Here is a 14275-nt window from a genome sequence, read left to right on the forward strand (position 1 = left end):
TGACTGATTTAGACCATGTTACTGCCTAGGGAGAAAAATTTTATCATCCTGGTTAATCTACTCTCTATATATACATATATATAAAATCCTAAACCTAAAAGTGCAATGATTTTATGTCATGTTTTTGCCACACTTTAAATCTGGCTTATTTTATAAATCTACATATATATATGTTTGGTTTCATTCTTTTCAGAATTTATCAAGCTTTAATGTGATATTAGATTTTCAGAATCTTATTCCATTTTTAAATTATAAACTAAATAAATTTTAAGAACTCACATCCCATGAGACGAGAATGTGTGCCAATTGATTTAACTACGCCCGGGGCCGGAAATAAAAAACAAAGAGTAGGATAGCTGCTGTACAGGCTTTTAAATGTTTGAAGCGCAGTGCGAGATGAAGATCACACAGCACGGCAGCAGCAGCAGAAAACCAGCAGATGATCGAGCGAAGAGGAGGTAAAAAAAACTATTTGTTTTCCATTGTATCACCAATTAAGAGGGGTTTTCAGAGGAGCGACCGCCTCTCCTTGGGGTCGAGTTCAGCCCCCCTCTTCACAACGCGAGTGGTAGAGACGCAAATTGGCTGGTACGTAGCACAGACTGGGGGGGTTGGCGAGCAAAGTGAGCAGGGGCGAACTCCCTAGTATATATATATATATATATATATATATATATATATATATATATATATATATATATATATATATATATATATAAACATCTATGCGTGGAAGTGTATGTGTCTGTCTGGCCCGGAAATGAGAGGTGGAGTTGGGGTAAGGGCCCCACCTCCGAGGATACACAAGCGAGGCCAACACTTCAGCAAAACAAAACCTCCAAAGAAAGACAATCACTTAGCAGCTAATAAAGAAGCGAGGTGAGCACGCTGGCAAAACAAAACCTTCAAAGAAAGACAGTCACTTAGCCACTAATGCACAAACGATGCAAGCATGTTGGCAACACGAATCGTCCTAGGAGGGAGATGCCCACAGTAGTTCCTTTCAATTACCTGATATCTCTACATTTCAACTTTTTTTCTGATAATTTCAATAGTTTCTAGGACTGTTGTGCTTTTTACAGCACTGGCTTACACATCTAGTGATTAATAACACTAAAACAGAAATGGTTCAATCTGTTATCAACACTCTAATGGTGAGTCCCTGATGGAGGATCGCAAGGTTAGGGTTAAGGACTCAAGGACTCTAAACAAATCCAATTCCTATTATGTGATATCTACTATAAAATTCTACTCTGTACTTGTAATATTTTTTATTTTATACTGTATTGAGGATTTATTATGTGTATTGTATTGTATTGACCCCCTTTTTTTGACACCCAATGCACACCCAACTTACCTGGAAAGGGGTCTCTCTTTGAATTGCCTTTCCCAAGGTTTCTTTGTCTTTGGGAATTTTTCTTTGTCTTCTTAGAGAGTCAAGGCTGAGGGGCTGTCAAGAGGCAGGGCCTGTTAAAGCCCATTGCAGCACTTCTTGTGTGATTTTGGGCTATACAAAAATACATTGTATTGTATTGTATAAGTCATTCCAACCCTAGAATGCTGGTGACTTCCAAACTTCTATCAAGATGTTCCATTTGTGCACACAACAAGCTGGACCTACTTCATCCAATATTAAATGCCTTTAAATGTAAACCTGTTGCACAATTGGGCAGATCTGACTACATCTCACTTCCACCTACGTGTCTTTACTTATGTTTATATGAAGGAGAAAGCATGTGCAAATGTCAGATATGAAAACATACAACCTGAATGATTCAAATCAGGGTCACAGAGCAAAGCTTCATATCAGGTGACTGTAGCTTTGGTTGTTAACCAGGTGAAGCTGGTTGATTGTTGATTAAGTTATTTTTGGTGAGACATGAAACATGTTCATCTTCAGTCTGCATTTCCCATATCTTTAAAAGCATATACACACTGGTCAGTTTATCTAAGCTTAAACATATACATTCTAATAAACAAAGACAATTGTTAACAAATTATTCTTATTTTCCCAGAATTCCTGTCTCTTTTACATACATCCCAGAATTTTATTTACCTCCAAAATGTAACATGCTTGGAGAATAACCTCATGAATATTAATGACCTAATAAGGTCATTTATACTTGCTTGCTATTTCAGTTACCTAAAATTGCGATTACAGAATGTCAGTTTATCAGCTCTAATGCATAGTCTTGGTCACACAGTTTAAGAGCGATTATCTAAATGATTCTAAAATAAAGACACACTAAAATGAAGCACACACACAAGCACACAGAGTCTACAGTACGGTAGTGAGACCAGCTATGTTGTATGTTTTGGAGACGGAGGCACTGACCAGAAAGCAGGAGACAGAGCTGAAGGTGGCAGAGTTAAAGATGCTAAGATCTGCATTGAGTGTGACAAACATGGACAGGATTAGAGATGAGGACATTAGAGTGTCAGCTCAAGTTGGACGGTTGGGAGACAAAGTCAGAGAGGCGAGATTGTGTTGGTTTGGACATGTGCAGAGGAGGGATGCTGGGTATACCGAGAGAAGGGTACTAAGGATAGAGCTGTAAGTTAAGAAGAAAAGAGGAAGGCCTAAGTGAAGGTTTATGGATGTGGTGAGAGAGGACATGCAGGTGATGGGTGTGTCAGAGCAAGATGACGAGGACAGGAAGATATGGAAGAAGATAATCCACTGTGGCAACCCCTAACGGGAGCAGCAGAATAATGAAGAAGAGTACACAGCATTTTTGGGACTTGTAACATGCAGGTAGGTCCATATGTATTTGGACAGTGATACAATTTTCAAAATTTGGTTCTGTGCACCACCACAATGGATTTGAAATGAAGCAATCAAGATATGACTGAAGTGTAGACTTTCCATTTTAATTCAGGGGGTTTAACACAAACAACTTAGAAAAGACAGAAATTTCCTTATTTCCAGGGGCTCAAAGGTATTTGGACAAACTAACTTAATTATAAAAATAATGAACATTTTTAATACTTGGTTGAAAGAACAATACAATACAATTTATTTTTGTGTAGCCCAAAATCACACAAGGAGTGCCGCCATGTGCTTTAAGAGGCCCTGCCTCTTGACAGCCCCCCAGCCTTGACTCTCTAAGAAGACAAGGAAAAACTCCCAAAAAAACCCTTGTAGGGAAAAGGGAAGAAACCTCGGGGAAGTCAGTCCAAAGAGAGACCCCTTTCCAGGTAGGTTGGCTGTGCAGTGGGTGTCAAAAAGAAGGGGGTCAATACAATACAATACACAGAACAGTAAACAAGTAATCCTCAATCTATATCTATACTAATAAAAGGCAAAGCCCTCACTCACTCACTCACTCACTCACTCACTCATCACTAATTCTCCAACTTCCCATGTAGGTAGAAGGCTGAAATTTGGCAGGCTCATTCCTTACAGCTTACTTACAAAAGTTGGGCAGGTTTCATTTCGAAATTCTACGCCTAATGGTCATAACTGGAAGGTATTTTTCTCCATTAACTGTAATGGAGTTGAGCTGGAAGGGCGGAGTTTCGTGTGACATCTTCACGCCCCCCACGTAATCACGTGAACTGATTGTCAACGCAGTGCGTAGAAAACCAGGAAGACCTGCAAAAAGCGCTTAAGAAAACATGCATTATATAATTGAGAACGCAGCGAAAAACAATAAGAAGCGAGCGAGTGACATATACTACCATATTCATGAGTGTTGCTGCCTCGGAAAGAAAGCACGGTGTAAACCTAAACTTTAAATTAAGTTCATAGACAGGCTACCGCTGGCGTTTCACATGCCCACAGGTAATGCGGGATACAAGTTTAATGAGAGGACGCAGGATATAAACGAGAGTTTTGATCACTTTATAACTAAGTTAAAATTGTAGGTGAAGGGGTGTGCTTATGCAAATTCCGAGACTGTGTTTGTGGGGGATTGACAGTTAAGGCGGGTGGGGGAGTCACGTCATCATCTCCCCTCCCATTCATCTAATTTCGGTCTGAGCTGAGCTCAGCGCTAATGCCGTCTTCGAAGCAACTTTGTCAGACTGCCACCAAATACTCACAGAAAAATCCACAAGTTAATACACACGCTGTCTCTATAGAGTTTCTCCACACTGAATCCTCCAGGCACTACTTACAAAAGGTCACATTGACAATCGTGTTACGTTATTTTTAAAATCTTTCCTTTTCTTAGCACAAGCACAGCTGAGAAGCTTCGATGCATGTGCTCCATAACGCGTTAAAAAATAATGCATTTAATCACACTTTGCATTACAAGCAAAGGGAGCTTTTGTCAATGCATGATTTCCTGGTACTGTACACGATTACATTGATCAGCATCCCGATTCATTTTACCCTCGCACCACCTTAGTTTGAGAAGAAGTCTGAAAAATATGAGGTTAACACAGAAAAACATCACCAATTCAAGCTTTATGAATAATCGATTCGCCATCAATAATTGTTTTGGTAAAGCCATCCTCCTTCCATTTTATAATTTTTCCGCCAATAGCCATGATTAAATGAACGGTAAATAAAGTAAGAGCAAAGCGAGGGTGACTTATTTAGGCAGGCATATATATGACAGCAACACTCATGACAATGTCAATCATGTTACGTTATTATTAAAATGTTTCCTTTTCTTTTTCATTACTTCTTTAACACACTACTTCTCCGCTGAGGCGCGGGATTTTGCTATATATATATATATATGAATGACCTCCAAAGAGCGCTGAGACTTTTGATATCATGAACGTGTCTGCAAAACTGGGTCTCCTGCCCAGCAAAAGTCGAGCAGCCAGCGCGCATAGCTGTGCCGGCCTTTGAGACGCTGACTGCGCTTCTGCCTTAAGTCAAAGTGAGCACTTTTAATTTTTTTCATCCTCCCCCTGCGCTATAGCCCAGACAAGTGCAAACACGGGACCCCTTTTCTACACCACGAAAAATAATATTAAGGCGATTCACACTTTCTTTTGCACGTTAACGATTATGAGGTCCTCACCTCGGATTATGAATACACGCACACGAGTGGAGGACTGACAGTGCCATCACAGCCGATTAATGGCGGGACGTCTCACCAGTCTACACAAGGCGATCATAACGCCAGCGAACACATCTCTATACTATATAAAAGAAAAGGCAACTTTCCTTTCTTTACACCTTTTTCCTTTTATCCCAAACCAAAGCCTTTCTCTCTTAACACTGCAGAGGACACAAAACTAATTTTCTTTAAATGCCGGTAAGGCACATTACCAGAGGCACAAATTTGAACGTTCACATAGAAAATGTAATTTCTATACCACAGCCGTCGTGTAGCGCCTTTCAAAAGGGATCAACTACCGAGAGATGATCCATATACATTTTAGCTGCTGTTAGTTACTTACCTGTTGTGTTACACAGTCTTTAAAATGTAGTTTACCTGAAACCACTCCAGTAGTGCTCAATGTACCTGTACTTCTTAAAACGTTAATGTTTTACTGTTTAATAACTTATAGACTATATTTTATTATTTTTCCCTTGCACTCAGTGACCAAAGCTATACACACACATATAGACACATACAAACATACACACAAGTATATGTATGTGTATATATATGTATGTATGTGTATATATATATATATATATAAACACACACACACCTCTCTACATTATATATATATATATATATATATATATATATACACACACACACACACACACACATACATACATACACACATATATATAATTTGTGTGTGTGTATGTATGTATGTGTGTGTGTGTTTGTGTGTGTGTGTGTGTATATATGACAGCAGCAATCCAAGCTGTGAGAAAACACTAAAAAGGAGGCATGTCAGACGTTGTGGTACATTTTCTGATGCAGCTAGACGAAAAAAACTTTGTGACGCTGCCAAATACACAAAACAATTACTTTGACAATCATGTTACATTATTTTTAAAATGTTTCCTTTTCTTTTCATAACTTCTTTAACACATGACATCGCTGTAAGCTGGTATTTTGCTATATATATATATATCACAGCGACACTCATAACAGTGACAAAACAATTACATTGACAATCATGTTACGTTATTTTCAAAATGTTTCCTTTTCTTTCTCTTTCCTTCTTTAACACACTACTTCTCGCTGCCAAGCGTGGTATATATATATATATATATATATATATATATATATAGATAGATAGATAGAGATATATATATATATATATATATAGATAGATAGATATGAGAACAACACTCATATCAATGACAAAACAATTACATTAACAATCAAGTTACGTTGTTTTTCAAATTTTTCCTTTTCTTTTTCGTACCTTCTTTAACACACTACTTCTCCGCTGCGAAGCGCGGGTATTCTGCTAGTACTGTATATAATTCACTAAGGCAAGACACCCATGGAAAGCACGCCGGAAGGGACGTGGATACACTAAGCCACTGAAAAGTAAGACATCTATGGCGCACGCAGGGAGGAGCCACGCCCACCAACTCCAAGACCATTGGATACGACGACAACTCGCAGAGCCACGCCCACCAACTCGGACGCGACGACACAAAAAGAACGGCGTCATTTATATTCATCTGTCGTAGAGGCCTCAGGTACCTCAAGAGCCACCTTGACTATTCATAGAGGCATGTTTCTCGCCGAGGTGAATCGCCATATGCAGCGTGTGAAACGGTTTGCGAGGGGTATCCCATGGGATCCTTAAAACAATCCTTTACAACTGAGGTTAAAACACAATGAAGTAAGCAGTCTTTAAAAACCGAGTTTTTGGTTACAACGCACGACCGCGTGCAGCATAGCAAACTGTTTTACACGCTACATACAGCAATTCGCATCCGCGACAAACATGCGTCTTCTTCACTCACGGACAATTATATGTTGCTCTCTCCAGAGTTCCATCATTTCATTCATTTTCTGTTGTATCATCAAAACCTTAGTTTTTAGACAACTGTGTCTTTCCAGAAGTGTTCAACCATCAATAAATAATTATGCGGCGTTTGTTATACCGCAGGTTCACTATTGTGTTGTATTTTGCTCTCTCCATAGTTCCATCTTTTCATTCACTTACTGTTGTATTCTCACACCAACCCGTTTTAGACAACCGTGTCTTTCCATTGAGCATGTGTCTACTCGGCGCAGAGAGGCATGGGTAAGCCGTTGAACCCCATTCGGGCTGCAAACCGTGGAAATCCCACGAAGTGCGACTCATACGCTCCCACTGGTTACGTCCCTACCCTTTGTACCCCCTCCCACCTCGCTACTACTGTGGTCGGGTGTCTTGGTGGATTATATATAGAAAAGCAGTCAAAACCGCACAGAACAATGAAAAGTCTACGTGAATCACATGTGCATCTGGACTGTGTAAAGACAACAACAACTCCAGTGACGAGTTGGAGGTGGGCACATGAGCGGGCAGTGCATTCTGAACGAGAAATCAGCAGACTAGCATGACAGAAGGAACTGAATGGACGTCCTTCTCTTCTCCTGCCGTTCCACACTCTGCGCTTGAGCGCCGTCCACCCCGAACCCTCCATCTGGCAGCAGAAGGCACGATGGGGATCCGCCAGTTTTCAGTCACGGATGATTGTGTGTTGGTTCGTTCCGTGCATTGTTACAATGTTGCTTTTCTTGCTGATTTATTACATTACTGATTTTTCAAATGTTAATTTTCTCCCTGTGCTTAAAAATCATTAAAAAAACCGGCCTGATTATGCGGCGTATGGTACGCCGCGGGTTGGCTAGTACAATATAATAGTGCAATAGAAATATTACAAGTACAGAGCAGAATTTAACAGTAGATGATATCACATAATATAATTTGGATTTGTACGAAAGTCCTTTCCAGTTAGTGACTTTCTGAAGTGTGGAACCCACGGCCATCTCCAAGTGCTGGCTTTCCACCCTATTGTTGCTTTGCCAGGCCTTTACTGCAGTTGTCTTCAAGTGCTGCTTGTTTGTTGGACTTTCTGCGATCAGTTTTGTCTTCAGCAAGTGAAATGCATGTCCAGCTGGGTTGAGGTCAGTTGACTGACTTGACCATTGAATAATCTTCCACTTCTTTGCCTTGAAAAGCACTTGGTTTGCTTTCACAGTATGTTTTTGCTCATTGTCCATCTGTACTGTAAAGTGTCGTCCTATCAGTTTTGCAGCATTTGGCTGAAACCCAGCAGATAGTATGGCCCTGTACTCTTCAGAAATCATCCTGCTACTTCTGCCCAGTAGTGATATCATCAATAAACACCAGTGACCGACTTCCACTGGCAGCCACGCATGCCCATGCCATGACACGGCCTCCGCCATGTTTCACAGATGATGTGGTATGCTACAGATCATGAGCAGCTCCTTCTCTTCTCCATACTCTATTATTTCCTACATTCTGGCATATATTGATCTTAGTCTCATATGTTCAAAGAAAACAATTGCAAAACTCGACTGGTCTTTTAAGAATATTTTCTGCCCATCCTGTTCTTGAGGCTTCCCAGATGTTTGCACTTTGTGGTAAACCCTCTGTCTTTACTTTCATGAAGTCTTCTCTTGATTGTAGACTTTGCCAATGATAGGCCTACCTAGCAGAGATTGTTCTTGGTTTGTTTAAATGTTATGAAGTGGTTCTTCTTCATCAAGGACAGAACTCTGCGATCATCCAGCACTATTGTCTTCTGTGGTTTTCCAGACCTTCTGATGTTGCTGAGTTCACCAGTGTGTTCCGTCTCTTTTAGAATGTTCCAGATGGTTGATTTGACCACTTCAGGTTTTTCTGCTACTGTACATCTCTAAAGGGTTTGTTTTGTCTTCTCTCACAAATGATAGTGTTTTTATTTGCAGGAACACCTCTTTGGACCTCATATTGAATGTTCATAGCAACTGCTTCCAAATGCAAATAATAGTTAATTAAATAATGAGGGACCTGCTCACACATGGCTTGTCAGTCAATTGTCCAAATACTTTTGTGCCCCTACAAATGAGAGACCATGTGTAAAAATGGCTCATATGATATCTTTGTTAAACCTTCTGAAATAATGCTGAATGCTGACACTTTAATGTAATGACTTCTTCATTGCAAATCCATTGTGGTGGCCCACAGAGCCAAAATGATGAAAATTATGTCTCCATCCAAATACTTACAGACTTTTCATGCCCACTTTTATTAATGTGTTCTTTTAATTTGGATGTAACTTGTGGTGCATTAGAATATTCAGGACCTTGGCATGGACAGCATGGAGGCACAGTGGTAGCGCTGCTGCCTTGCAGTTAGGAGACCCAGGTTCGCTTCCCGGTTCCTCCCTGTGTGGAGTTTGCATGTTCTCCCTGTGTCTGCGTAGGTTTCTTCTGGGTGCTCCGGTTTCCTCCCACAGTCCAAAGACATGCAGGTTAGGTGGATTGGCGATCCTAAATTGTCCCTAGTGTATGTGTGTGTGTGCCCTGCCCGGGGTTTGTTTCCTATCTTGCGCCCTGTGTTGGCTGGGATTGGCTCTAGCAGACCCCCCGTGTAGTTAGGCGGGTTGGATAATGGATGGATGGAGGACCTTGGAATGAGATGCGTCTTTGATTGGTGACCATCAGAAAAGGCACTACGCTTCCTCTACTTTGCGTAAACTTCATTTTCCTAAAATACTGAGAAGTCATGCAAAATGAAAATGACAACTTTTGTTGGCTAACTAAAAAGCTGTTGAGACAACGGGCCCCTTCTTCAGGTGAGATGTCATCCTAATATAATACAGAGACTTCCTGATATACTGTAACACATCTTAAGAAAATTAGAGGGCAAAGCATTCCAGGTGCTACTCACATGCGCACATACCAGGCCAAATTAGAGCAATCAAACACACACATTTATTTTTGGAAATGTGGGAGGAGAACCAGAAGGAAAATCCACAGGGACTTGGGGACAACATGAAAGTTTCATTCAGACAGTGGGTGGACACGAGACTCAGGACGCTGGCTCAGTAAGGCAGAAGTGTTTACCACAGTGCCATCATGTTGCCCTTTTGATAACCTATATAAATTGTAGTACTTTGCCTTGTTCGATTAGTTCACGTGTTCATTCATAGCCGACTAGATTACAGTAATGCACTCCTAACAGGACTCCCTATGAAAGACATCAATCCACTGCAATTAGTGCAGAAGGCAGCAGCCAGAATCTGAACTAGAAAAAGAAAATGTGAGCACATCACACCAGTCTTAGCATCGTTACATTCGTTACCTGTGCCATTTAGAACTGACTTTAATTCTTTGAGGGCTAAATATTTTTTCCAAAAAACAGTTTTCTGAAAAGCAATGACTTCACACAGAAATCAACATAAAGCGTCTGTTGTTGCATGCTGAGACTGCCAGATAGCCAAGAATGTGTGGCAGGATTGCTGCCAGGCTGTCTTCACGTGGCTGGGGCAGCAGCAGCAGTCACTGTCGCAGTGCATTGCAATCTGGTTTCTACCTCTTATCATTGTTAAGTGGCAGTTCTGCCAGGGGAAGAGCACCATAGTCATGTCAGGTATTTGAACCTGTTCAGCACCACGAATAGCTGGGGACCAATCAGCTGAAAAATTGGAGTCCAGTTCAGACAGAATAGGCAAAACGTTGTAACGGTTGTCACATGTTTTCATGGTTGTGTATTCTTTTAACCGTTTCTGCCTCATGCTTCCTTTAGGGTGTTTGCCCAGAGGAATTATTGACTGGAGAATATTTCTTTAGGGGAGTAGGGGTCCAAACAGCGCCTGTGGGTCCTGGCTAAAATCTTCCTTAAAAGGCAAGGAGGCGCGTAGTTTAAAAGAGGGGAAGAGAAAAAAAAGAAAGGAAGCGAGGAGGGCGGAGGAAGAAGAAAGGTTTGTAAAAGAAGCGCTTGGTAAAAGCACGGAAGGCTCCGAAGTTCACGGTTGGACGCAACAAAAAGGAGTGCGGGCTAACAGGAAAGCATCTTCGGAGTGCACGGCTTCAAGTATATTTTTTGTTGAGGGTAGCGGCCATGGAAGGACGTTAACGCTCAGACTCCCGGTGAGACGGATTTCATCTCTTAACGAAGGATCGTCCCCAAGCCGGTGAGATCGCTCCTTTACTTATAAATCAGATGACTAGGCAGCGGAACGGAGTTGTCTAGATTACTGGACTATTCACGGACTTCCCAGGCCGTGTGGCTAGACTCTTTAAATCAACCTTATATAAAAGGGAATGGGGAACATGTGGGGATTGTGACTCTGTGGGTATAATTTTATATTTGTATATATGTGTATATAGGTGTATTGCTATAGATATCTATTTTGAATATAGGGGGGTGTGGTTTAAAGGATATATCTTGGGGGCTTTTCTGGGCTTTCTTTCTTGCTGTCTGTCTGTATAGTATATAAGGGGTTGGTCTATTACTGGGTGTATATTTTTTGGATAAGGAGTGACTTAAATGAAGGGTTATTACTGGTGTGCTTTATAATATATATATATATATTTTTTTTTTGGTTAAACGATTGTTAGGTGTTTATTTCTTTTTTTTGATATAAACAACTCCATCTGGGGAACATCAAAGTTGGGTCTAAGGTTCTGTCGGTACTCGGACATTATAATAATAATTTCCTATTAGAAGGAGTTTTTTGTGTGTGTCGGACTCCCCAACCATCAATTAGTGGAGTTCGCTACAACGTCATCCCTGGAATATTCTTCTTTATACATCCGCTGTGATTTCTCGCCAGGTGTCAGGGCCATTTTTGTCATTGTTTGTTCCTTGCTACTCATGGGAGTGCAGAAAAGCTCGGTCAAAACCAACAAAGCTAACTTTCTTTCTATCATCAAGACTCCAACTAAAACATAACAGTTGGTTTTGTCAAAGTTTACAGTTGATTATTCTCATCAACTCCTCTTTTTGACAAAAATCGACATCAACCCTGAAAGAGTTAAAATACTGCTAATGGTTTACAAAGCCTTAAATAATCTCGCTCCGTCTTATATTTTGGAATGCCTGTCCCTCTAAACCCCCAAGTTGTAGCCTTACATCTTCGAATGGAGGTCTTCTTATAATTTCAAGAGCCAAGCTTAAAAGAAGTGGTGAGGCAGCTTTGTGATGTTACGCACCCAAAATCTTGAATACTTTACTCTTAGTACTGTAATTCGCTGGGCTAGCACTGTGGATCATTTGGAAAAAAAAATCTTACAACACGTTATTTTAATTTGGCTCTTTCATAGCTACATTTTAGTTGTGCTAATTAATCTCAACTATTCTAATCTCTTCTGTTTTTTGCTCTTTTTTCTGGTTCTTCTGTGGTGGAGGTCTGCACCACCAGCACCTGATCAAGGCGTCATACATCAACCCTACGTTTATGGATTTATGGCAGGGGTCTCAGCTGTCCACAAGACCAATATCATCAACCAAGTGGACTGATTTAAGAACGTTTATGTTAGGTAGAATGCCCACAGGGGGCTGGGTGGTCTTTTTGGCCATGGAACCCTTGCAGATTTTGCTTTGTTCTCCAGCCTAACTGGAGGTTTTTTTTTTGTTTGTTTTTTTCTGTCCTCCCAACCATTTGACCTTACCATTTTTTCCTTTGTTACTTATTTTTTAATATTATTGCCTAAATCTTATTTGTCTTTCATTTCATACAACTTTCTTTTTGTCTTCTTGCAAAGCCTGTATGAAAATGTGCTATAGAAATAAATGTTGTTGATTGTTTGCCAGTCACATAAAAACGAAAACAACGTTCACCTAATTGTGTATGTGCGTTGCCGTTCATCCGATTTAACATACAGGCTATATGACATATCAGGGAAAGAGAGTTTAAAGTTGAGGGGATCCCCCAAAAACCATTGTCATCATGGGGATTACAATTCCCGTGAGGCAGCAGAGTGCACTGGGGCCAACGCACAAAGATGGCCAATTCTCTGTATTGCCATGGGTAAAACATGCAAACCACATACAGCTGGTGCTGTAAAGAAGGGGTGCCAGCTCTGTGCTACCACTCTGCCTATGATTAGACATCTGTACTAAATGTTAAATGAAATGTGTACAGTAACCAGTAGGGGGCACACTGAGCATCAAACCCCAGACCCAATAATGCCCAACACAGTCTCAGGTTCAAATAATGGATTTTTTACAATGAAGCACAGCCAAAAACATACAAAAAATTAACATTTTTCTTCTTCTTCCTCCTCCAGTTGAGTGTCACCTACTGCCTCCCGACTCTGACTCCTCGAGGTAAGGCAGTGGGCTCCAGTTATGCTGTACATGGATTCAGGAGCACTTCCAGATTGTTTGGGAACCTTGGCAGTCCTCCACCCCCAACAGTGACACGTTCGCACTTCTGACTCCACTTCCCATGAACCCTTGCAGGTGTCCAAGCTCGGAGGCCTCCAGTGGACCACTGCCACTTAACTTATAGGAAGCGGAACCTCCCATTCCCTGGCACATCTTGGCAAGAGGTCAAGCCGTCATCCAGCCTGTATGCCTGTCTGTCCTCCATGGCACTCATAATACTACTAACAATCTTGTGATGGAGGACTGATTTAAAAATAATGGTGGTGGACCCCTTGAACATGCTTCCCCTGAGCACACCAGATCATATTGCACTCCTCAAATTTTTTCTGTTATCCTCAAGGATGATGGTTCTGAGAGGAGGCCAGTTTAGTACACCTGGGCCTGGACCTTAGAGGGACAGGTGGACGAGGACATGTCAGAGTGGCTGAGGATACTTGGGGACCTGGAGAAGTTGGCTACAAAAGTAACTCTATGAGCATGGAGGGGTAGGCAGATGTGGAACCAGCACTTTGAGAGCACTGTGTGTATCCCCCTGGCCTTGGGTCAGCTCTTGCAGCTGGGAGAAAGTATGGCAGACGGGTTGCCATTGACCCTGTTTGAAAAGAGTTAGGTGGAGCCATGTGGCATGTATGAGCGGACAAAGGGAAAAAGCAGTGTGGAAAGCACACCACCTCTGAAGATTTGAAAAGCATGGCAGAAGCGGTTGCTGATTAAGCCGATGTTCGTGTTTAGGGCCACCTGCTACCAGTCTGGAGTAAAATGGCTGACTCCATTCCTCCTTCTCTTGCAACCCCTCAGGTAGTTACATTTGTGGCAGCAGTTGAGAGAAGAACCAACTAACAATCTTATGATGGAGGACTGGTTTAACAGTAATGGTGTTGGACCCCTTGAACATGCTTCCCTTGAGCACACCAGATCACATTGCACTCCTCGACTTTTTCTGCAGACAGAGTTTTTGTTATCCTTGAGGATGATGGTTCTGAGAGGGTGCAGATTGGCACCCTTGGGTTTTGGACCTGAAAGGGTCATGTGGCAGAGGACATCTTAGAGTGGCCAGGGA

Source organism: Polypterus senegalus, chromosome 9, assembly GCF_016835505.1.
Source record: "Polypterus senegalus isolate Bchr_013 chromosome 9, ASM1683550v1, whole genome shotgun sequence".
Lineage (NCBI taxonomy): Eukaryota > Metazoa > Chordata > Cladistia > Polypteriformes > Polypteridae > Polypterus > Polypterus senegalus.